This window comes from Rutidosis leptorrhynchoides, chromosome 4 (assembly GCF_046630445.1).
Source record: "Rutidosis leptorrhynchoides isolate AG116_Rl617_1_P2 chromosome 4, CSIRO_AGI_Rlap_v1, whole genome shotgun sequence".
In the NCBI taxonomy this organism is placed as follows: domain Eukaryota; kingdom Viridiplantae; phylum Streptophyta; class Magnoliopsida; order Asterales; family Asteraceae; genus Rutidosis; species Rutidosis leptorrhynchoides.
This window is the reverse complement of record NC_092336.1, coordinates 338113034-338138494: the sequence shown is the minus strand read 5'-3', so window position 1 is coordinate 338138494 and position 25461 is coordinate 338113034.

Below are 25461 nucleotides of genomic sequence, written 5' to 3'. Positions count from 1 at the left end.
ATGTGCACATAATGATATTATAGGGCATAATTTTGGAAAGTAGATTCCACATGCATTTTGGAAAGTATATTCCATATGCGTGAGAATTTTTCTCGGTCACAACTAAAGTTGAAAATATTTGCATAATAAGTATGTACCATAAATAATAGTACTTTCCGCATTATCACGCATGCGAGAAGCCCGCAATAGTTTAGGAACGAGCGGATGTAAATTATATTCTCAAATTAACCAGGATTTTCTGGTTAAAATAATCTTTGAGCGAGATTAGATGTAATCGTGCAATACTTAATATGGTCATTTCCGCATTATACATACTACGAATTTCGTGAATTAAGCTTCATAAAATAACATACCGTAATAGGCTTTGCGGATTAAGATTCGCGAATTAAGCTTCTGTTACAAACACAACATATACGAACACACTTTGATGTTAACATGTATACATGTTTAGAAAATAACTTGTAAATCTTACCTTACTATAATCGATTCGAAGAATCAACTTGAATTATTAACGTAATTATAATCATGGATCACGATGTACCAATTGTAAAAATTGTTGCTGATTTTAGCATGATCCAAAGTCATTTTAGTTGATTGGATTGCTAAGTTGAAAGTGCTCGAACCATTGAAACGCTACACGGATTTGGAGAGTGTGGAGTACACGTTCGTAAAGTGTAAAATGGTTTGAGAATATGTTAGTGAGCTTGGAAATAACATTTGGAACTTAAGGAATGCGAAACACAACTTGAAAGAATACGAAACACGACTTGAAAGGCTAAACACACTTGAAAATAAGCTTAAGCTTGATTTTGGTGTGCATTAGCTTTAAGCCGCTGCGCGGATCTTGGGGCCGCTTAAAGGGTGATTTTGAGTTTGAGAGTTTTGGCATTTTTGGAAGTGTTAGCCCGCGGCGCGACTTAACACTGAATTCGCTGAAAAGGTGCTTTTTCAACCCAAAAGGCACATTTGAACCCCAAACGTTGTGGGGTTATTTCAGGGGAATTATGGACAGTTTTTTCATGTATTTGGACTTATTTAAGCACAAAAACATGGGTGTAACATTCCAAGCATTATGTGGATTCATATGAAAAAGTGTGACTCTTCAAAGACACCTTTTGACCCATTATAAATATATGGATTCATTTCCATATGAATGGTTAGACACTTTTTACAATGTTCCAGATTTTGAACATGTCTAACACACTGTCAACACAAAACTTACAGATTATGCAATCTACAATTGCAAGGAACAATTATCTTTTGGTCAAGACGATTGTTCATACTAGTCTTATCCTAATAGTGATTTCGTGTAACCCGTGACTAAGTAGGTCAAAATACTCTATTAAGAAAGTGTTCACACGATTCTAGTATCAATTCGGTTGTTGATTCTTTACCCACTAATCTGTATTTCCCCAACAATTTAACAGAGTATTTCTTCAAGAATCAAAACCGGGGAATCTATGAATTTTTGAAAGAATAGATATGATTTGCATGGATGTTTGGTTGACTTTGGGATTTTGTGAATCATGGCATGAAGGAATGAAGGATATTCTTGGTCTCATATTGACAGATACGTATTTCTATTCATCTCTTTTAATGATTTATGACATAAAAACGTATGGCTTATGTGATAATTATTGGTAATATGGTGAATAATTTAATTTGTTGAATTAATGGAGTCAAGGATCACTGAATTTTGGTGCATGCGTGTTAACATCATAATTATTAATTCACCATGTATTTGAATTATATGGAATATTATTCACTCACTGATTGGTTATGGACATGTATGACATATATGATATACCATGAAGATAATAAAACAATTTCATGGCATGCAATCATGATGACATTTCATACATATAACCGTCAACACAATTGCATGGGGCAGAACTTTCTTTGTAAATGATTTAATTAATGAGATATATACTAATATGATTAACATGTGGTCCAACTTGGTATTCATGTTTACTTATAAGTTGGCATGTTGAAGTAACCGTCAGATTTCAGTGTGGATTAATTATTTGTGAATTAATTCACTATAGTTGAAACATGATTGGTGAAAGATCACATCTTTTGACCTTTTGATCTGACGATGGTGTACCAATTTTGACTTTGGATTCATTGAATCAGTTTTCTTTGAATTTGTCTTTCATTAATGGGTATTTGATGACAAGAAAATTGTCTCTTCTGTGTTTTATGAACTTCTTTAAATGACCGTGTTAATTATGTCAGTTTAAGGTTTAATACCCATTATGGTGGTGACAAGTGAACTTTGCACGGATTAATGTTTTAACAGTGCGTTAATTATTTATGTTTCAAAAGGAAAACACTTATGGCGGTTAAAACGGTTGGTATATATGTTGGTACAATTATGCATGAGTGTAATGATGTCAATAAAGAATGTTGTAATTATATTCTTTGTATATTGACATGGAACCCCTATGGGTTGTTAATAATTGTGATTATTGGTAAGACAATGGGTGACAATTATTAGAATTATTTACGGGTGGTGATAATCCGTTGGAAGTGTCACAAAATAATCTTCATGGTTGTGAAGTGACTGTTTTTTACTAAATAAAATGACCATGAAATTTTATTCATTGATGAGGTATGTCCATAACATAACTATTTGATGATTTATCAAATTGGTACAAGTTGGTGAAAGTTATATGTTTTGATATGGAACAAGGATTAGATGTTGCTTAATTGTTTCTAATTACCGGTTTGCTATGGAAATTGGTGGTATGGTGTATGTGACTACATTAAGTGACTAATTTAGCATGGTGATAGAAAGATTAAGCATGGTCTAGTGGAATTCATTGTGATGGGACTTAAGTATTTCAATACTTGTAAAAGCCAACCATGGTCTATGGTTTAGTTCACAATGTGAATCCTTAAAGCATATTTAATGTATTGAGTTTACTATTGATTAAGAGGATTATACATCTACAAGTTGTTGGTTTTTAACACTTGGTATAGATGGGGTATCTTGAATCAAAAGCTTGATGTTGAGATTATGGATATCATAAACTTGTTGTCATTACTTCTTAGTTTTAGAAGTTAATTGACTAGGGTATGTTTATAATTATAATCTCACTTCTAATATAATGGTATAAGTTTACATTGGTGACTTGTGAAAAGTGGACATGTGCAGTGACTAATCAATCAATTGATTTGAGTACTCACAAGTTTCTTATGGTATAATAAGAAATTGGTAAATCCTTGGTTTAAAGGATTGCAAAAGAAAGGAAATTGATTGAAGTCATTATGAATAAGATTAAAAGTTTCATGGTGATCCCTAGTTTGGGATGTCTGTTTCGTGAGGTTTATCACGAATGAAGTGATGTATGTGGATTTTGTTGGGTTACAACAAAAGTTTGACTAAATCATTTGATAAAAGCATTAGCCGGAAGCCGGCAAAAGTTGGCTAATGTTGTGGGATTGAAGTCCATTTAGATCTTCCATGGTGGGATACCCAATTCCCTTCTAGTACAACGCTAGAAGCTGAATTCAATGAGGAAAGCCTACTATCTGAAGATTGGAAAACATTTAATATATGATCCCAAAGTATGTGTTCGGACCCGTGAGATAAAGAAGGTTGAAGTTAAATACTTCTTAATAGTTGTCTTGAAAAATTGCATCGCGGGAGCAAGATTAAAAGAAACTACCTATGTGAACATGGGTTCAAACTATTAGAGCACCCTGATTTTCGAATTCTTGAACGTGTAATATACTATGTGTAAATTCAATCCATGTGACATTTACATTTATGCACTAGTTATCTGTTTGTTGGTATCTTAGTAATCAAGGATCATACTAAAATGGAGGGGAATTGTTGGTGATTTTAGCATGATCCAGAGTCATTTTAGTTGATTGGATTGCTAAGTTGAAAGTGTTCGAACCATTGAAACGCTACACGAATTTGGGGAGTGTGGAGTAAAGTGTAAAATGGTTTGAGGATATGTTAGTGAGCTTGGAAATAACATTTGAAACTTAAGGAATGCGAAACGCGGCTTGAAAGAATGCGAAACGCGACTTGAAAGGCTAAACACACTTGAAAATAAGCTTAAACTTGATTTTGATGTGCAGTAGCTTTAAGCCGCTGCGCGGCTCTTGGGCCCGCGGTGCGGCTTAAAGGGTGATTTTGAGTTCGAGAGTTTTGGCATTTTTGGAAGTGTTAGCCCGCGGCGCGGCTTAACACTGAATTCGCTGAAAAGGTGCTTTTTCAACCCAAAAGGCACATTTGAACCCCAAACGTTGTGGAGTTGTTCCAGGACATTTATGGACGGTTTTTTCATGTATTTGGACTTGTTTAAGCACAAATACATGGGTGTAACATTCCAAGCATCATGTGGGTTCATATAAAAATGTGTGACTCTTCAAAGACACCTTTTGACCCATTATAAATATATGGATTCATTTTCATATGAATGGTTAGACACTTTTTACAACGTTCCAGATTTTGAACATGTCTAACACACTGTCAACACAAAAACTTACAGATTATGCAATCTACAATTGCAAGGAACAATTATTTTTTGGTCAAGACGACTGTTATACTAGTCTTATCCTAATAGTGATTTCGTGTAACCCGTGACCAAGTGGGTCGAAATACTCTATTAAGAAAGCGTTCGCACGATTCTAGTATCAATCTGGTTGTTGATTCTTTACCCACTAATCCGTATTTTCCCAACAAAAATAACACATGAAATAACGTGTTATTTTATGTAACTTGTACAAGAATTCATATTTACAACCACATCAAACATAGTCATAAATAAGATTGCTTAACAGGATCCGCACGATCCATGACCAAAAACAGGAAAGATTTGCATACCATATGTACCATGTTGTCGTTTTGGGTCACAAGTAAAGATATATCTTTTGTAACATGATACTCCGTATCTTTTTGTAAAATAAAATCATGATATTGCACCACATAGGATTCACGATTTCCTTCCCTTGTACATATTTTATTTGTCAATTGTACATAGGTTTATTAACCTTGTACCAAAGCAGCAACCAAATCACAAATTTTAATTGGAAATTATATGTCCACGACCCCGTCCCAAAATAAGCACCGAAATTCCAGTCGGATTACGTTTTAGTTGTCGATCTCTACTAATCATCACCTTAGTGAATTCATTTCACGATAGGATTGATTCGTTTGAAAGATCATTCTAAAAATAAGATGAGTCAGATTGCAATCGTGGCAAAGATTGTTTGTTCGGTTTCGAATCCTGGTTTAATTCAGTAACACGATCTTCCCTCCGTCGAAAGAAACAAACTTACAAACAGCTGACAATCTGCTCCTGTCAACTTAGACTTTAATCGGAAGAATCAGCGAGTTAATAATTTGGTGGATGGATGAACGGCGCCGTTGCTAGAGAAATGTCATGATCATTTGAAAACGTTACTTTATCTATCGATTTTCTCTTCATTTGCAACAGTTGTACGATGGCTATGATCGTCGTTAACCGTTCGTTAATATCGTCAAGAATTCTGGTTTTGAAGGTAAAGATGAGGCGAATAATTAACCGGCTTCGTTAATGTTTTGGCAATAGTTGTTCATGGCTCTCTCACAGTAGTTTTTGTTATTTGTTTCCATTATACACGAGATCTCAACTATACATGCGCATGTATACATAACATGTATGTATAAAACAAATTGACAGTAGTCGTAGCGTAATTAAATCGAAGCAGTTTCTGCAAGGATGAACACGAGACTTTTATGAGTGTCCCACGGATGGCGCCATTTGATCAAGCATATTTCCACCGACTGCTAGAGATACGCTTGAGTGCAATAGAGGAGGGTTTATTATGTAAAACGGCTTTAACCTCCTGTCCGGTTACCGTGATAACCCTAGCCGAGATGATGATTTTGGGAGGGTGGTTATGGTTGTGTTAGGGAAAAACCCTACACTTGTGTAGGTAAAACCCTAGAGGGGAGGAGGAGAGCTTTTGAGCTTCCAGAATGTGTGTGTTTTTAGACTAGAAGTCATGCCCTTTATTTATAGAGGCATAATTAGGGTTTTAAGGAAAAAGGCTAATGGACTGCTAATGGGCCAGGCTCAAGCATAAGACCATATATTAGCCCGAGGCGCTATGCGTATCATTAGATCTTTTAGTGCTTCTTCAGAAGATGTAGGTTCAATAATAGACACAAAATTTACATGCATACAAAAGTTGCTATTTGCATGTCTTCTTGTTTTAACTCCACTAGCCAGATTACCAATAACCTTGCTGAATTGAATGCTCCTTTGTTCATCTAGTGTTATGAACAGGTGAGCTTGTTGTGGAACACACAACATCTTGATCATCAGTTGGTTCAACATTATGAGCAGCAATAGGAGATAGCTGTTCATTGTCAGTGGAATCAGTACCATCTTGTGATCTTTCAGAACCAGTAGACCTATGCTCAAGTTGTAGGACTTCAGTAGAGGCAGTAGGTCAACTTGGTTTAAACACAGATGGAACAAAGTGTTCCATCTCATCATCAAATAACCCAACAACATGGATTCGTGAGTGATTTACTGCTGGTTCTTTTTCATCATCTAGAGCTTGCTGAGTAGGCTCTTCAAATAATAACTCCTCATCTTCTTGACCAGAAGATGAAGTAGGAGCAATTTCATAAAATGTAACATTAATGGATTCTTCAAAATAGCCCATTCTCTTGTTGAAAACCCTATATGCCTTTGACGTGTTGGAATATCCAAGAAATATACCTTCATCAGCTTTAGCATCAAACTTGTCAAGCTGGTCCCTATTGTTTAGGATGAAACAGGGAGTGCCAAATACATGAAGAAATGAAATTGAGGGTCTTCTTCCTTTGAGAACTTCATAAGAAGTTTATTGATGTCTCGTCACTAGTAAAGATCTATTCTGGGTAAAACAGACAGTATTCACAGCTTCTGCCCAGTATGAATTCTTCAACCCAGACTCAGCTAACATAGATTTTGCTGCTTCAATGAGAGTTCTGTTTCTTCTTTCTGCAACACCATTTTGTTGAGGTGTTCTCACAAAAGAAAAGTTCTGTGAACAAAACCTTAACTTCGTGGACTTTTCGAGGTATAACCTTCGCCATGACATTAGTGGCTTAGCGCACAACTCCCCCTAACAGCCCAGATCTGATTCACTTTCAGAACCTATTCGTCGGATTTGAGTGATGTAATAACAAGTGATACTCTTAAGCGGATCTTGGATCACCTTTGTCAGCACTACAGCTGGCTATATTAATAGGACCAAAAAGATCCATATGAAGTAGGTGAAATGGTTTCTCAATAGATTAAATTTGCTTTGATTTGAATGAAGCATGGTGATGCTTTCCTTTTTCACAACTAGGACATAATCTGTCCTTCACATAAGACATTGTGGGTAGCCCAGGCACCAAAATTTTACTAGATAATTTGTGAATATCTTTAAAGTTGAGATGTGATAGTCTCTTGTGCCATAACCACTTGAGGTTGTCTGCTGCGTTTGAATAAAAACAAGTATCAGTTGTTGTGACTGCTGTGTTCATGTCAATTTGATACATGTTCTCATGTCTTTTTGCTGTCAGTAGTGGCTTCCCTGTCTTATAAAAAATAGTGTCAATCTTCCTTCTGAATTAGACGATCTTACTTTTGCTTGTCAGTTGACTTATGCTGAGTAAGTTATGTTTAAGCCCAATGACATATGCCACATTTGAGAATGTGACATTCCCATTAGTTAAAGTACCAAAACCCTTTGTATAGCCCAACGAATTATCTACATATGAAACAACTAGACCATCCTTTTCTTGATAGTCCATCAGCAGGGACTTACATCCGGTCATATGTCTCGAACAACCACTATCGAGACACCAGATTTGCTTGTTTTTTTTGAATGCCCTGCACAGTAGCTTAGAGATTAGTTCTTTTTGTGAACCCATCCAAGGATGGGTTCTGGAAGAGTCATCTTCAATGCTTTCTTCCTAGTTGCATGATTGGTTTGAGGGGTAGCAACTTTGGGGTTCAAAGTCTTTGTACAATGATTGAAAAGGTGAACTTTGCTGGCACATTTGTAGCATTTTTCTCACTTTTGATCTCGGTAGCTGGTTGGAAGTAGATGTACTGGGTGACTGGTTCTGTTGCAGGCTTTGAGTAACAGTCAGTAGCAGCTGGTCGAGCTTGATAGTCAGTATCTCAGCGATAGATGTCTCAGTATTTGACTCTACTGTTTTAGCTTTTCCCTTATGGGCAGCCTTTGGCTTGGAACCAGTACCATTCGCGTGATTTGCTGCTTTGCCTTTAGATTTTGACTTAAAAGTGTGGGAAGTTACTGGTTTGTCTGCTGCTACTGGTTTACCACCAGAAATCACTTTGGACTTACCAGTATCAGGATTCACTGGTTCGTCTGTAGTTACTGGTTGACCAGCAGGAATAGCAGCAGTAGGCTCAGCATTCAGACAGCTAGAAGACTTAACTTATTTTAGATTTCTATTGTTATTCTAAGTTATTTCCTTCTTGATTTGTCTTTCTTTGGGAGTCATATAGTAAATGCTTGAGGGATCCGTAGTTTCATTAATTGAAGTACTGATTTCCTTAGCTTTAACTTCACTGTCCAAGATCTCTTTGATGGACAGTGGTGGGTCTATGTAGGTCTGACAAAATTATTTGTTAAGACCTTTTTACCCTTAACTATCTTAGCAAAAGTATTTGGCAAGACAGCTTCAGGATCAGTTTCAAGAATAGGGTCCATAAAAGTAACTTTTGCAAGAGCAGCAGTAGCAGCATAGTCACTAGCAAAGAAGGCCTCAACTTGGGCAGGCACCTACTCATTTACACATTTAGCTGTGCGTTGAGCAGATGTACACCATGAAGCAACAACCTTTTTTAGATCGTTTAGCTAGTTCTTGACATCTGCTGCTTCAACGTAAAGAGACTTTAAAGAAAAAATTTGTTTTTCAAGTTTGGAAATTTCCTCTTTCAAGATTTTAATTTCATCATTTTGCCTTTAAGTTTTTCATTCAAAGATTTGTTATCAGTTTTCAAGACTTCTTCACGTTTACTGCCTTTGCATAAATCAACTCTTAGGTAGTCAAACATTTCAGCTTTTTCACCATCAGTATAAATTCGAAAATTATCAACCTTATATTGATTTTCAGATTTCCATTGAGGTGAATCCTTTTTCAAGTCAGCTTCCCTCATATCAGCCATAAATGTACTACCATTATCATCCTCATCAGCCATAAATATATCAGGATTTGACAACGTTCTTTGTAAGACAGGTTTCTTGGACCGAGTAATCATGTGATCTAAAATCATGAAAAGAAATATTTTAGGAGAAAATCTTTTAAGCCTTAAAGGATATATATATATATATTTAAGTTTTATGTTTATATTAATATTTAAGAAATATCTTAGTATTTTATTGAATTTTAAATAAATAAATATAATAAATATTAATAACATAATTAATAATATAAATATTAAATAACAACTTTTATCGCATAACAATGAATAATCAAACATACACGGCCTATCGAATCTTTCAATACTTAAGTGACCCGTCAACGTCTAGGTTTGAGCAGGAGCCTTTAAATCGGAACCCCATCAACCCTCCCCTAAAGGAAGACAGTCCTCACCCGTTTTCAAGAAATATCAATAACCAAAGTATATCTAACTTCCGTATTTACCGCGCTACACTTCCCCGGCAGCGGCGCCAAAAAGTTGATGTGCAAAAGTATGCAGTGCTTAATTTGCCTTTCAAAATTTTAAATTTATATAACCTTTATTATTACACTTTTAACACTCTAACGAGCAAAAAAACCCGATCAGAGGTAGTATTTTAGGTTATCGTCCCAAGGAAGTGCTAGGTATGGATAAGAGTTGTTTTATTATTTAATTCGTATAAAAGAATTAAAGATATGTTTTTATGTATTTTATGGGATAGATTAATCTCTTAGGAAAGAGTTTGCTTTTAAAGATAAACAAAGTAAAATAAGAAATTAAAGATTCAAAATAAAATAAAATACAAATAAAGATACAAGTAAAGATACAAGTGATTACATGGACAATTAATTCATACGGGAATCATATTAGATAAGTTTCATAACTTATATTAACACAAATCAAGATAATAATTATAGACCAATTATTATCTCTAAGAAGGTTAAGACAAGTGTTGCATATTAATTAATAGGTAGGACTTAAAGCATATGCTAGATATGTGATGTGCATAACTAACATCTTAATTTTTCATGTTCAATTCAATTACATGATACATACCAATCTTCTGATGATGATCAATATGCAAATAGGCTGACAAATTATATAAGCTATTAAACACCAAGTAGATCAACTCAAGTTACTAGCTGAAAGTCAATTACTACTTAGTTATTATGCAATCATTAATTAAACAAATCCAAACGAAGGTTCTTCAATTAAGCCTAACAATATTAACTTCTATTATATAAGCGTAACTTAAATCAAATAAGTTTATCACTATTAAGTTCTTTAACTTAGTTGCATGCAATTCAATTTAACAAGTTTGATGGACTAGATCTAAACAAGTAGCATGAATCGAATAATAGATTATCGGATCAAGGACTAATCAACCCTAAAATCATGTTATTTAATCATTAAGCATGGCAAACAAGTATAGTCAAACAAAACAGATTTGAAACAATTCAAATATCATTACAGAAACTCAACCATACAGATCTGGGAAAGAACCAGAAATTGCAGAGAATAAAGCACGAAACTGGCGGCTTCCTTCACTCCAAGCCGGTGGCTTGAGGGTGAAGCCGGCGGCTTCATCTGACTCCCAGATGAAGTTTAGTTTTCATCCACGTAATCACTATGAACAATTAGTTCATAATAAAAGACGAACAGAAGCGAATACAGTAAATAAAATAGATAAAATAATAAAATAAGGATAGAATCATACCTCAAAAAGAAGGTAGATGTAAAAAGACTTGAATTAAATCTTGAATCTTGATTACAAAAAGTAAATCTAACCTAAGGGTTTACAGAAAACCCCTAGAAAACGACCTAACAAAATCTGGAAAAACTATCCACTTCTGAATATATGAAAACTGAGACTAGAGGCCTTAATTTATAGAATTCTGAGGCGGTGGCCAAGCCGGTGGCTTCAGTCAGAAGCCAGTGGCTTGCCTTGAGTCGGTGACTCCTCGTGCAAGTTAAACTTAATCCGCAAGCTAAATCTTTGTAACCGTCATACTGAAGCCGGCGGCTTCATGCCAGGCCGGCGGCTTCATGCCAGGCCGGCGGCTTCACTTGATTCGCCGGATCTTTCTGATTTTATCTTGATTTTGTTTCCATTTTTACTTGAACTTGGTTGATAAGTTGAGAAATCGTGTCAACCAGGCCGGCGGCGTCATTGGGAAGCCGGCGGCTTCCTTGCCTTTTTATTGATCAATAAGTTCTTTCAATTTTTATCGATTCTGGAACATTCTGGTACTTTCAACACCAAAGCCGGCGGCTTCATCTAACCACTTTGCAATTTTCTTTATTTTTGATCCTGTTTAATACATAACTTTGACATAATCATTAGAAATATCTTTTTTCCATTTTTACCCATTTTAGTGTGTTTTAGCATCAAAATGACTCAAAAATACTAAGATAACTCCTCAAAATATTACCAAAAAACTATATAATTTAGGAGTTATTAGCTTGCATGTATGGCAAACTGCCTGCCACATGGCCAGAATAAACAGGCACACCAAATGGCTTGCCAAACGGCCTGCCAGTCGTTGGCTGGCAAAATTCAAGTCTATTTAAAGGGCTCTTTCCATCCATTTTAACACACACTCAATTTACATGTCATTTTATTTTTTCAAGTCTTTTAGTTAGTTTTTAGTAGTAGCTAGCTTAGCTTTTATTTTTTGGAGGATATCCCGGTGAGTCCCTGCGATCTCGGGCAGATTTCTTCAGCCTTTTCAGGTTTTTATCCGAAACGCTTGTCTTTTGTATTAAACATGTATTCTTACCTTTTATGTTTAATAATGTGTTCCGATATTAACATGTTAGCGTAATTAATCTGTATGTTGCCATGATAGAAGTTTGGGTTAGCGTAGTTATGTTAAATTAGTACGGTTACTGTTATTATGCTGAACTTGTGAGTCTAATAGATTTGTATGCTAGCATCTTAAGGATTGGCCAACCTAGGTTGTGATCAGGACTTGTCCACCTATATAAACTTAGCTACTTCATAGGATTAAAACCCCTGGTTATACTGTATCTGAAGATTCTATGAACTCGGTATGGCCCGAGTTCTCGAGAGGCATCTAATGCGCTTTTAGGACACGGAACTTAGGAATTGATACATGAATGACCTAGTATGCCTATTAACTGTTCTAAGGAGACCTCTTAGGGGCTGTTAAGATCTATCTAGTGCCTTGACTATATGATCCACACCTATTGCATGTTCTTATTTGATTGTTGCCTTAGGATTAAGTTATATCAACTATTTAGGTATCTGCTAGGTTTCTATCTACTTTACTTCTAGTATATCAACTGTAATACTATATAATATTTGATTTTGTTTGATCTCATTAGTATGATGAAATGGTTGTTAGTTTTCATTTAAGGTTTTGTCAACTTAACCCGACGGACTCCTTCCATTTGTGATCAGTGTTCAATCAACACGGTACGTTGTTATTCAGCTACTCAACGAGAACTCTGTGAGTCTAGAGATAAGTAGGTCTGTGTAATTGGGTCATTAACCAGATCTACACCACTCCAATCATAGCTTTAACATTAACATAATTACCTTTCCCTAGCCCAAACTAATATCTTGGTCAACATTTCCCTGATCTACATACTCCGGATATCCTTCCACTTTATTTACTTTTCTGCAATTAGGATCTTTAGCTTAAACCAACTACTATCTTTACCCAGGTAATTTAAATAAAAGATAAATATCCACTTGATCTTCAATTCGTTAAACTATTCAAAAACACGACCCTAGGTTAACTTACACCTTTTACATTAGAAAGTTAAAAGTAAATTTAGGCCCCGCACAATATAAATAAAATAAACCCCTGTTTGCCACTCTGATCATCTGATTCTGACGTCTTGCGACCTAACGACATAGCGAAAATAAGACCACCTGTTTCAGTCAAATCAGGCACCCAAATAAAACCATGAAAAGAATTCATTTTTAATGCTTCACTATTTTCTGATGAGTGTGCCGATGTTTGTGTTGGGAATCAGAACTTGCTCCTGATCTACATTTCTGAGCAGCGAAGTGTGATATAGGTATATACCAGAAGAGCTAGCCATTTGTCAAGAAACCACTCTCACCTCTTCATTCATTTCCCTTCATCATCCACCTTCACCACCTACTCTACCCAGAAAATGAAAATCACCTCGTAGGAAATTCGAAAAATAGTCACTAAAAGATTATGGCAAAAATCTTGAATGGAACAAAACACCCTGCTTCTATTAAATTATCCATCCTTTTAGTCAATTAATATTTTCTAAAAGTTACTTTTCAAGTCTTTTTAAATAGAAAATATAAAAATGGAACAAAACACCCTTGCTTATATGCAAAAGTCATGCTTAGAAGAAAGAGGAGGACCAATCACCTTAGGAACAGAAGGAATTCCTGAAATCAGTTCACATATGATCAAGCTGGTCAGTATGATCTATAAATTTCAAGGATTACCGACTAACGATCCAAACTTTCACTTAAATAAATTTATTAGTATAGTTGACTCTTTTAAGAAGGAAGAAAATGAGAAAAACATTTTAAAACTTTTCTGAAAAAGAGAATGAGTCATTGTGTCTAGCTTGGAATAGAGTAAATGTGATGCTTAAAAGATGTCTGAATCATTCGTTAAGTCGGGCAGACATAATCTGCACGCTTTACAATGGTTTGACCAAGGATGATAACTCTCTCCTAGACATGGCCTTGCAAGGCAATTTCATGTCACGAACAGCAAACGAAGCATGGAATCTTTTAGACACAATAGCTGCACAACAAGAAGATTGGAACAATGAAAATACTGAGAAGGATGACATCTTCGCTCATACGGTACAAATGCTGGAAACCAGGTTACAAGATCACACCCTCAATCTTCAAAGTTTACCAATTCCTAAAAGTACCGATGCTACTAGAACCAATCTAAGGTGTCCTTACCCTAGAAGGGCACTGATAGTGTATCTCCCCGTCAAGATAAACAAAGATGTCATGCCTAACAAGGAGAGATGACATAAGACTGGATCACAAGAACACATATGTCTTATACAAATCATGGGCGGGATATCCTCAAACTCAAATAAAGGCGCCCAAATGATAAAACAAGAATGCTACCAAAATATAATCCTAATATTCAGAATTGGTATGAAACCATTTCCGTTATACGAAGCAATAGTAACGAAGGAACGTGGTGACGAAGGGATCACGGTTACCAATGGACAAGGACTTTTCCTAAAGTCACAAGATTACCTAGACTGAAGGAGAGAAGTGTGACGACCCGGAAATTTCTGACCAAATTTAAACTTAAACTTTATATGATTTCGTGACGATAAGCAAAGTCTGTAGTATTGAGTCTCAAAAGTTTGAACTGTTTCATATATTCAATTGACCTTCGACTGCTCTCGATGATTCACGAACAATTAATTGTAATCAGATATGTGTATATATATATATATATATATATAATAATTAGAAATATAATATTAAATATTATATGTTGTTGTTATTAAATTTAATTATGTAAAATACAATAAAAATATTTTACTATGAAAATTATTATATAAAACATATCTATATATATAAATGAGGTATATTAAATATATATAAATTGTGATTTCGAATCTATTCAGTAAGCGACAGTAATGCTCAATTGTCATTAGATCGATATTAAACAAGTTAAAAACAAACTTATGTGATTTTAAAATAAACGATGATCCGAAAATGAGTTATATAACTTTTAGGCTTATTAAAAATATATTTAAGAACTATTTGTTAAATTTTAACACTTTTTATATTTTACCCAGAATTGAGAGGGACAGTTGATGTAATTTTTATTTAATAAATTAATGACCAAATCTTATACCCTAATGATCAAAATAAATAAAGATAGTTACTGTAAAAATTTGGGATTTTTCCGAATACTTTTATTCGCCACTATTTATCAACGGATTACGAAATAATATCTTAATAAAACTGTCAGTAGGATATTTTCAATCAATTATCACGGACAGAGTGCTGTTTTCTTTTTAACTCAAATATTGCATCCCATATACTAACACGTTTATTATATTTTATTATTTAATTTATCAAGTGGATATGTGATTAGAAAGGATTAGTGTTTATAATTGAATTAAGATTCAGTGTTTTTCATACTTCATCACACACACTTTAGCCATATATACATTCAACAAACTGCAAAATATTACATACATTTAACCCACTTTATATCTTGATCACCTCAACACCCATGGACTTCATTAACTAATTCTATTTTACGTTTTGTTCGAGCAACATCATAACCACACAACACCACCAACTTGTATGCTATAACCGATCGGTCTCTGGTTCAACCATCGAACCACTCCCTATTCTTCTCCTTCTTCGATAACTCGCCACCACTGGAGAATCATCACAACTCGGTCACCATCACAACATACAACCACCACTTAACACCCCAAAAACCATCTTGCTGTCCGAAAACAACTATATCGACCAACCTCCATATCCATGTAATCGTCACTCTCTCTCTTTAGATATCTATCTCCCTCTCTCTTTGTGAACCACACAAACCACCACCCTACTCACCACCATCTCACCACCGTCACCTGGAACCTCCGTTGGATCACCACCATCCAACAAACAACCATCACCGTCCACCACTTCTAATCTCTCCCTACTCTCTCTCTTTTCTCCTTCTACTTTGATCTTAAACCACCACCTTGATTTAAGATCGACCACTACAACCACCATCACCGGCCTATACCTACAGCTACAACTATTTTTTTTTGTTTCCTCACCCCATCGAACAGCAACATTAGTCGCTGTTTTGTTCTTAGTCTGCTGCAAAAACCAACGCTAAACAACCCTAAGGATGCTGCTACAGCTGCTGTTATTACGTCCATTTTCTAATTACGAAGAAGGCAGTGATGATGGTGGATAACGAGATTGATAATGTTAATAATCGATATAGATGTATGAGGAAGATACGTTAATAATAATGATGATGTGTTTATACATAAAATAATGATACAAAAGATGATGGGGACGTTCTTGGATTCTAATTCGATCGACATCAGCTTCCTTATCTTAATTTAACCATTGCAAAAAGAAACTGAATCGGGCCATCAATTTACTTGGGTTGTGGTAATCATAATCTTAAACATTTAAGTTGTTGGGCTGAACTTTTTATTTTTGGGCTGAAGCTTATTATTTTTGTTGTGCCGTATTACTTTCTTGATTGGGCTTGTGTTTTGATGTTGGACAATTAGAATAGATGATGAAATGATTATGGTAATGGCGAGATAGATGATGAAGGTGACGACGAGATTATATAATGATGAGAATGGCGTATGATTATGATTATGATCGTGATATAATTATGATTATGATTTGATTATGATATGATGATGATGCCTATGATATCATGATAATAGAGAGGATTATGATATTAGAAAGATGATGATATTAGATCATGATAATAATGATGAAATGATAAGTGTTTCATGAAGATGAACTAGTTAATTATGCGGGTTAATACGAAAACAAATCGTTGGTTCATTGGTCTAAAGGTGTTAATTAGGTTAGCGGGACGTCACGGGTTCAAACCCGGACTTGGGCATTTTTTAAGACTACTTCTTTGAGGTAGTTTACTTATTACTCATTATTATTATTATTATTATTATTATTATTATTATTATTATTATTATTATTATTATTATTATTATTATTATTATTATTATTATTATTATTATTATTATTATTATTACTACTACTATCATTATTATTATTTTTATTAACATGATTTTTATATATAATTTTATTTACATTATTTTATTTCCACTATTATTATCATTAGTAGTATTATTATTACAGTTTTATTATTTTTACTACAAACATAATAACATTATTATATAAATATTACATATAACAAATTACTGATTTTTGATATAATACCAATTACAAATATATATATATATATATATATATATATATATATATATATATATATATATATATATATATATATATATATATATATATATATATATATATATAGTAATATAACTATATATATGAATATTGAGTATTTACAAAATAACTATATATAAAATATAACTGAAGATATAAATTATAAACAAAGTATATATATATTTATATAACTACAACACTTGATATATAAATATTATGTAGGAAGAATTATGTGATTATATGTGTTATTATATATATACTTGATGTAGGTTCGTAAATCCGAGGCCAACCCTGCATTGTTCAGTTTCGTCGTAAGAATATTTTTACTACAAAATATTGGATAGTGAGTTTCATTTGCTCCCTTTTTAAATGCTTTTGCAATATATATTTTTGGGACTGAGAATACATCCGCTGCTTTTATAACTGTTTTACGAAATAGACACAAGTAATCGAAATTACATTCTATGGTTGGATTATCGAAATCGAATATCGCCCTTCAAGTCTGGTAACCTAAGAATTAGGGAAATGGCCCATAATTGACACGAATCCTAAAGATAGATCTATTGGGCCTAACAACCCCCATTTCTGTCTATGGATGACTTTAGTACTTCGAGATTATTATTATACAGAAGTCGATGTCTGTGGGGATATTCTATGCATTATGGTTAATGTCGATTACCAGGTGTTCAATCCATATGAATGATTTTTATGCAGATGGCTATATGCATGCATGATGTTTATGAGAAATTGAAATCTGAGATCTTGTGGTCTATTAAAATTATGGAAATGATTGATTACGATAAAAAAATGAACTCACCAACCTTTTGGTTGACAATTGAAAGCATGTTTATTCTCAGGTATTAATGAAATCTTCCGCTGTACATTTGCTCATTTTAGAGATATTACTTGGAGTCATTCATGACATATTTCAAAAGACGTTGCATTCGAGTCGTTGAGTCCATAAAGATTATTATTAAGTCAATTATAGTTGGATATATTATGAAATGGTATGCATGCCTTTAACTTTCGATGAAATGAAAGTTTGACTTTTAAAAAAAACGAATGCAATGTTTGTAAAATGTATCATATAGAGGTCAAGTACCTCGCGATGTAACCATATGTTATTGTATTCGTCCTTATGGATTAGGACGGGTCACTTCAGTTGGTATCAGAGCGATGGTCTTAGCGAACCAGGTCTTGCATTAGTGTGTCTAACTGATTGTTGTTTAGATGCATTAGTGGGTCTGGACTTCGACCGTGTCTGCATGTCAAAAGTTTTGCTTATCATTTTGTGTCAAAAATTATTTTCTTATCATCCTTAAAGTCTAGACACATCTTACTACATTGATTGCATGAATAGTGTATAGACAAGATTCATATCTTAGCGTATCTGCTAATTCATATCTTAGCGTAGTTTTTACTGTAAACTTTGCCTGACATATTCCGTAAATTCCTCCACAATCTACGAAATCTTTTGTTCTATATGTATAGATATTCTATGTAGTTAGAATACCATTCGATAGCCGAAAATCATTCCATATCGAAAAATCCTTTATTCAATCATACGAAATGGAACTCGCCACTAGTTCAAGTCCCTCGGATTCCGATATGGAATTCCACTCAAGCTCCGAAAGCAGTGTGACCAGAATGGATCAACCAATTAGCCATCATCTATTCTGGATGAATTGAGAATGAGTTCGTAGTCTACTTAATCATTGGAGACAAGCAGAAGGTGATCCCTTCCACCCACCTTATTGCCCTCATGGCGAAGAGCCTGAAGCACTTACCAGCGAACCTGTTCATAATACCATTTACTCTCTCATTTCCAGAGTATCTCGTCATGATTATAGAATATCTCAAATTCTAGATCTTATTCATCCGCTCGTCCGAACCGCTAGTCAACCCGGTGTAGTAGAAGAAGTCAACGAGCTTCGCACTCGAGTAGTGACTTCGGAATATATGATGCACAACCTGCAGGCATCACAGGCGGCACCAACAGTGAAATGTCCCGTTCTTATTGATTAAAAACGTTCCATATTAATTGATTTCGTTGCGAGGTTTTGACCTCTATATGAGACGTTTTTCAAAGACTGCATTCATTTTTAAAACAAACCATAACCTTTATTTCATAAATAAAGGTTTAAAAAGCTTTACGTAGATAATCAAATAATGATAATCTAAAATATCCTGTTTACACACGACCATTACATAATGGTTTACAATACAAATATGTTACATCGAAATCAGTTTCTTGAATGCAGTTTTTACACAATATCATACAAACATGGACTCCAAATCTTGTCCTTATTTTAGTATGGAACAGCGGAAGCTCTTAATATTCACCTGAGAATAAACATGCTTTAAACGTCAACAAAAATGTTGGTGAGTTATAGGTTTAACCTATATATATCAAATCGTAACAATAGACCACAAGATTTCATATTTCAATACACATCCCATACATAGAGATAAAAATCATTCATATGGTGAACACCTGGTAACCGACAATAACAAGATGCATATATAAGAATATCCCCATCATTTCGGGACACCCTTCGGATATGATATAAATTTCGAAGTACTAAAGCATCCGGTACTTTGGATGGGGTTTGTTAGGCCCAATAGATCTATCTTTAGGATTCGCGTCAATTAGGGTGCCTGTTCCCTAATTCTTAGATTACCAGACTTAATAAAAAGGGGCATATTCGATTTTGATAATTCAACCATAGAATGTAATTTCACGTACTTGTGTCTATTTTGTAAATCATTTATAAAACCTGCATGTATTCTCATCCCAAAAATATTAGATTTTAAAAGTGGGACTATAACTCACTTTCACAGATTTTTACTTCGTCGGGAAGTAAGACTTGGCCACTGTTGATTCACGAACCTATAACAATATATACATATATATTAAAGTATGTTCAAAATATATTTACAACACTTTTAATATATTTTGATGTTTTAAGTTTATTAAGTCAGCTGTCCTCGTTAGTAACCTATAACTAGTTGTCCACAGTTAGATGTACAGAAATAAATCGATAAATATTATCTTGAATCAATCCACAACCCAGTGTATACGTATCTCAGTATTGATCACAACTCAAACTATATATATTTTGGAATCAACCTCAACCCTGTATAGCTAACTCCAACATTCACATATAGAGTGTCTATGGTTGTTCCGAAATATATATAGATGTGTCGACATGATAGGTCGAAACATTGTATACATGTCTATGGTATCTCAAGATTACATAATATACAATACAAGTTGATTAAGTTATGGTTGGAATAGATTTGTTACCAATTTTCACGTAGCTAAAATGAGAAAAATTATCCAATCTTGTTTTACCCATAACTTCTTCATTTTAAATCCGTTTTGAGTGAATCAAATTGCTATGATTTCATATTGAACTCTATTTTATGAATCTAAACAGAAAAAGTATAGGTTTATAGTCGGAAAAATAAGTTACAAGTCGTTTTTGTAAAGGTAGTCATTTCAGTCGAAAGAACGACGTCTAGATGACCATTTTAGAAAACATACTTCCACTTTGAGTTTAACCATAATTTTTGGATATAGTTTCATGTTCATAATAAAAATCATTTTCTCAGAATAACAACTTTTAAATCAAAGTTTATCATAGTTTTTAATTAACTAACCCAAAACAGCCCGCGGTGTTACTACGACGGCGTAAATCCGGTTTTACGGTGTTTTTCGTGTTTCCAGGTTTTAAATCATTAAGTTAGCATATCATATAGATATAGAACATGTGTTTAGTTGATTTTAAAAGTCAAGTTAGAAGGATTAACTTTTGTTTGCGAACAAGTTTAGAATTAACTAAACTATGTTCTAGTGATTACAAGTTTAAACCTTCGAATAAGATAGCTTTATATGTATGAATCGAATGATGTTATGAACATCATTACTACCTTAATTTCCTTGGATAAACCTACTGGAAAAGAGAAAAATGGATCTAGCTTCAATGGATCCTTGGATGGCTCGAAGTTCTTGAAGCAGAATCATGACACGAAAACAAGTTCAAGTAAGATCATCACTTGAAATAAGATTGTTATAGTTATAGAAATTGAACCAAAGTTTGAATATGATTATTACCTTGTATTAGAATGATAACCTACTGTAAGAAACAAAGATTTCTTGAGGTTGGATGATCACCTTACAAGATTGGAAGTGAGCTAGCAAACTTGAAAGTATTCTTGATTTTATGAAACTAGAACTTTTGGAATTTATGAAGAACACTTAGAACTTGAAGATAGAACTTGAGAGAGATCAATTAGATGAAGAAAATTGAAGAATGAAAGTGTTTGTAGGTGTTTTTGGTCGTTGGTGTATGGATTAGATATAAAGGATATGTAATTTTGTTTTCATGTAAATAAGTCATGAATGATTACTCATATTTTTGTAATTTTATGAGATATTTCATGCTAGTTGCCAAATGATGGTTCCCACATGTGTTAGGTGACTCACATGGGCTGCTAAGAGCTGATAATTGGAGTGTATATACCAATAGTACATACATCTAAAAGCTGTGTATTGTACGAGTACGAATACGGGTGCATACGAGTAGAATTGTTGATGAAACTGAACGAGGATGTAATTGTAAGCATTTTTGTTAAGTAGAAGTATTTTGATAAGTGTATTGAAGTCTTTCAAAAGTGTATAAATACATATTAAAACACTACATGTATATACATTTTAACTGAGTCGTTAAGTCATCGTTAGTCGTTACATGTAAGTGTTGTTTTGAAACCTTTTGGTTAACGATCTTGTTAAATGTTGTTAACTCAATGTTTATAATATCAAATGAGATTTTAAATTATTATATTATCATGATATTATCATGTATGAATATCTCTTAATATGATATATATACATTAAATGTCTTTACAACGATAATCGTTACATATATGTCTCGTTTAAAAATCATTAAGTTAGTAGTCTTGTTTTTACATATGTAGTTCATTGTTAATATACTTTATGATATGTTTTATTATCATAGTATCATGTTAACTATATATATATATATCCATATATATGTCATCATATAGTTTTTACAAGTTTTAACGTTCGTGAATCACCGATCAACTTGGGTGGTCAATTGTCTATATGAAACATATTTCAATTAATCAAGTCTTAACAAGTTTGATTGCTTAACATGTTGGAAACATTTAATCATGTAAATATCAATCTCAATTAATATATATAAACATGGAAAAGTTCGGGTCACTACAGTACCTACCCGTTAAATAAATTTCGTCCCGAAATTTTAAGCTGTTGAAGGTGTTGATTAATCTTCTGGAAATAAATGCGGGTATTTCTTCTTCATCTGATCTTCACGCTCCCAGGTGAACTCGGGTCCTCTACGAGCATTCCATCGAACCTTAACAATTGGTATCTTGTTTTGCTTAAGTCTTTTAACCTCACGATCCATTATTTCGACGGGTTCTTCGATGAATTGAAGTTTTTCGTTGATTTGGATTTCATCTAACGGAATAGTGAGATCTTCTTTAGCAAAACATTTCTTTAAATTCGAGACGTGGAAAGTGTTATGTACAGCCGCGAGTTGTTGAGGTAACTCTAGTCGGTAAGCTACTGGTCCGACACGATCAATAATCTTGAATGGTCCAATATACCTTGGATTTAATTTCCCTCGTTTACCAAATCGAACAACGCCTTTCCAAGGTGCAACTTTAAGCATGACCATCTCTCCAATTTCAAATTCTATATCTTTTCTTTTAATGTCAGCGTAGCTCTTTTGTCGACTTTGGGCTGTTTTCAACCGTTGTTGAATTTGGATGATCTTCTCGGTAGTTTCTTGTATAATCTCCGGACCCGTAATCTGTCTATCCCCCACTTTACTCCAACAAATCGGAGACCTGCACTTTCTACCATAAAGTGCTTCAAACGGCGCCATCTCAATGCTTGAATGGTAGCTGTTGTTGTAGGAAAATTCTGCTAACGGTAGATGTCGATCCCAACTGTTTCCGAAATCAATAACACATGCTCGTAGCATGTCTTCAAGCGTTTGTATCGTTCTTTCACTCTGCCCATCAGTTTGTGGATGATAGGCAGTACTCATGTCTAGACGAGTTCCTAATGCTTGCTGTAATGTCTGCCAGAATCTTGAAATAAATCTGCCATCCCTATCAGAGATAATAGAGATTGGTATTCCATGTCTGGAGACGACTTCCTTCAAATACAGTCGTGCTAACTTCTCCATCTTGTCATCTTCTCTTATTGGTAGGAAGTGTGCTGATTTGGTGAGACGATCAACTATTACCCAAATAGTATCAAAACCACTTGCAGTCCTTGGCAATTTAGTGATGAAATCCATGGTAATGTTTTCCCATTTCCATTCCGGGATTTCGGGTTGTTGAAGTAGACCTGATGGTTTCTGATGCTCAGCTTTGACCTTAGAACACGTCAAACATTCTCCTACGTATTTAGCAACATCGGCTTTCATACCCGGCCACCAAAAATGTTTCTTGAGATCCTTGTACATCTTCCCCGTTCCAGGATGTATTGAGTATCTGGTTTTATGAGCTTCTCTAAGTACCATTTCTCTCATATCTCCAAATTTTGGTACCCAAATCCTTTCAGCCCTATACCGGGTTCCGTCTTCCCGAATATTAAGATGCTTCTCCGATCCTTTGGGTATTTCATCCTTTAAATTTCCCTCTTTTAAAACTCCTTGTTGCGCCTCCTTTATTTGAGTAGTAATGTTATTATGAATCATTATATTCATAGATTTTACTCGAATGGGTTCTCTGTCCTTCCTGCTCAAGGCATCGGCTACCACATTTGCCTTCCCCGGGTGGTAACGAATCTCAAAGTCGTAATCATTCAATAATTCAATCCACCTACGCTACCTCATATTCAGTTGTTTCTGATTAAATATGTGTTGAAGACTTTTGTGGTCGGTATATATAATACTTTTGACCCCATATAAGTAGTGCCTCCAAGTCTTTAATGCAAAAACAACCGCGCCTAATTCCAAATCATGCGTCGTATAATTTTGTTCGTGAATCTTCAATTGTCTAGACGCATAAGCAATCACCTTCGTTCGTTGCATTAATACACAACTGAGACCTTGCTTTGATGCATCACAATAAATCACAAAATCATCATTCCCTTCAGGCAATGACAATATAGGTGCCGTAGTTAGCTTTTTCTTCAATAACTGAAACGCTTTCTCTTGTTCATCATTCCATTCAAATTTCTTCCCTTTATGCGTTAATGCAGTCAAGGGTTTTGCTATTCTGGAAAAGTCTTGGATGAACCTTCTGTAGTAACCAGCTAGTCCTAAAAACTGGCGTATGTGTTTCGGAGTTTTCGGGGTTTCCCACTTTTCAACAGTTTCTATCTTTGCTGGATCCACCTTAATACCTTCTTTGTTCACTATGTGACCGAGAAATTGAACTTCTTCCAACCAAAATGCACACTTTGAAAACTTAGCGTACAATTCTTCCTTCCTCAATACTTCTAACACCTTTCTCAAATGTTCACCGTGTTCTTGGTCATTCTTTGAGTAAATAAGTATGTCATCAATGAAAACAATGACAAACTTGTCAAGGTATGGTCCACACACTCGGTTCATAAGGTCCATAAACACAGCTGGTGCATTAGTTAAACCAAACGGCATGACCATAAACTCGTAATGACCGTAACGTGTTCTGAAAGCAGTCTTTGGAATATCATCTTCTTTCACCCGCATTTGATGATACCCGGAACGTAAGTCAATCTTTGAATAAACAGACGAGCCTTGTAGTTGATCAAATAAGTCGTCGATTCTCGGTAGTGGGTAGCGGTTCTTGATGGTAAGTTTGTTCAACTCTCGGTAGTCGATACACAACCTGAATGTACCATCTTTCTTCTTGACAAACAAAACAGGAGCTCCCCACGGTGATGTGCTTGGTCGAATGAAACCACGCTCTAAAAGTTCTTGTAATTGGCTTTACAGTTCTTTCATCTCGCTGGGTGCGAGTCTGTAAGGAGCACGAGCTATTGGTGCAGCTCCTGGTACAAGATCTATTTGAAATTCAACGGATCGATGTGGGGGTAATCCCGGTAATTCTTTCGGAAATACATCAGGAAATTCTTTTGCTACGGGAACATCATTGATGCTCTTTTCTTCAGTTTGTACTTTCTCGACGTGTGCTAGAACAGCATAGCAACCTTTTCTTATTAGTTTTTGTGCCTTCAAATTACTAATAATATGTAGCTTCGTGTTGCCCTTTTCTCCGTACACCATTAAGGGTTTTCCTTTTTCTCGTATAATGCGAATT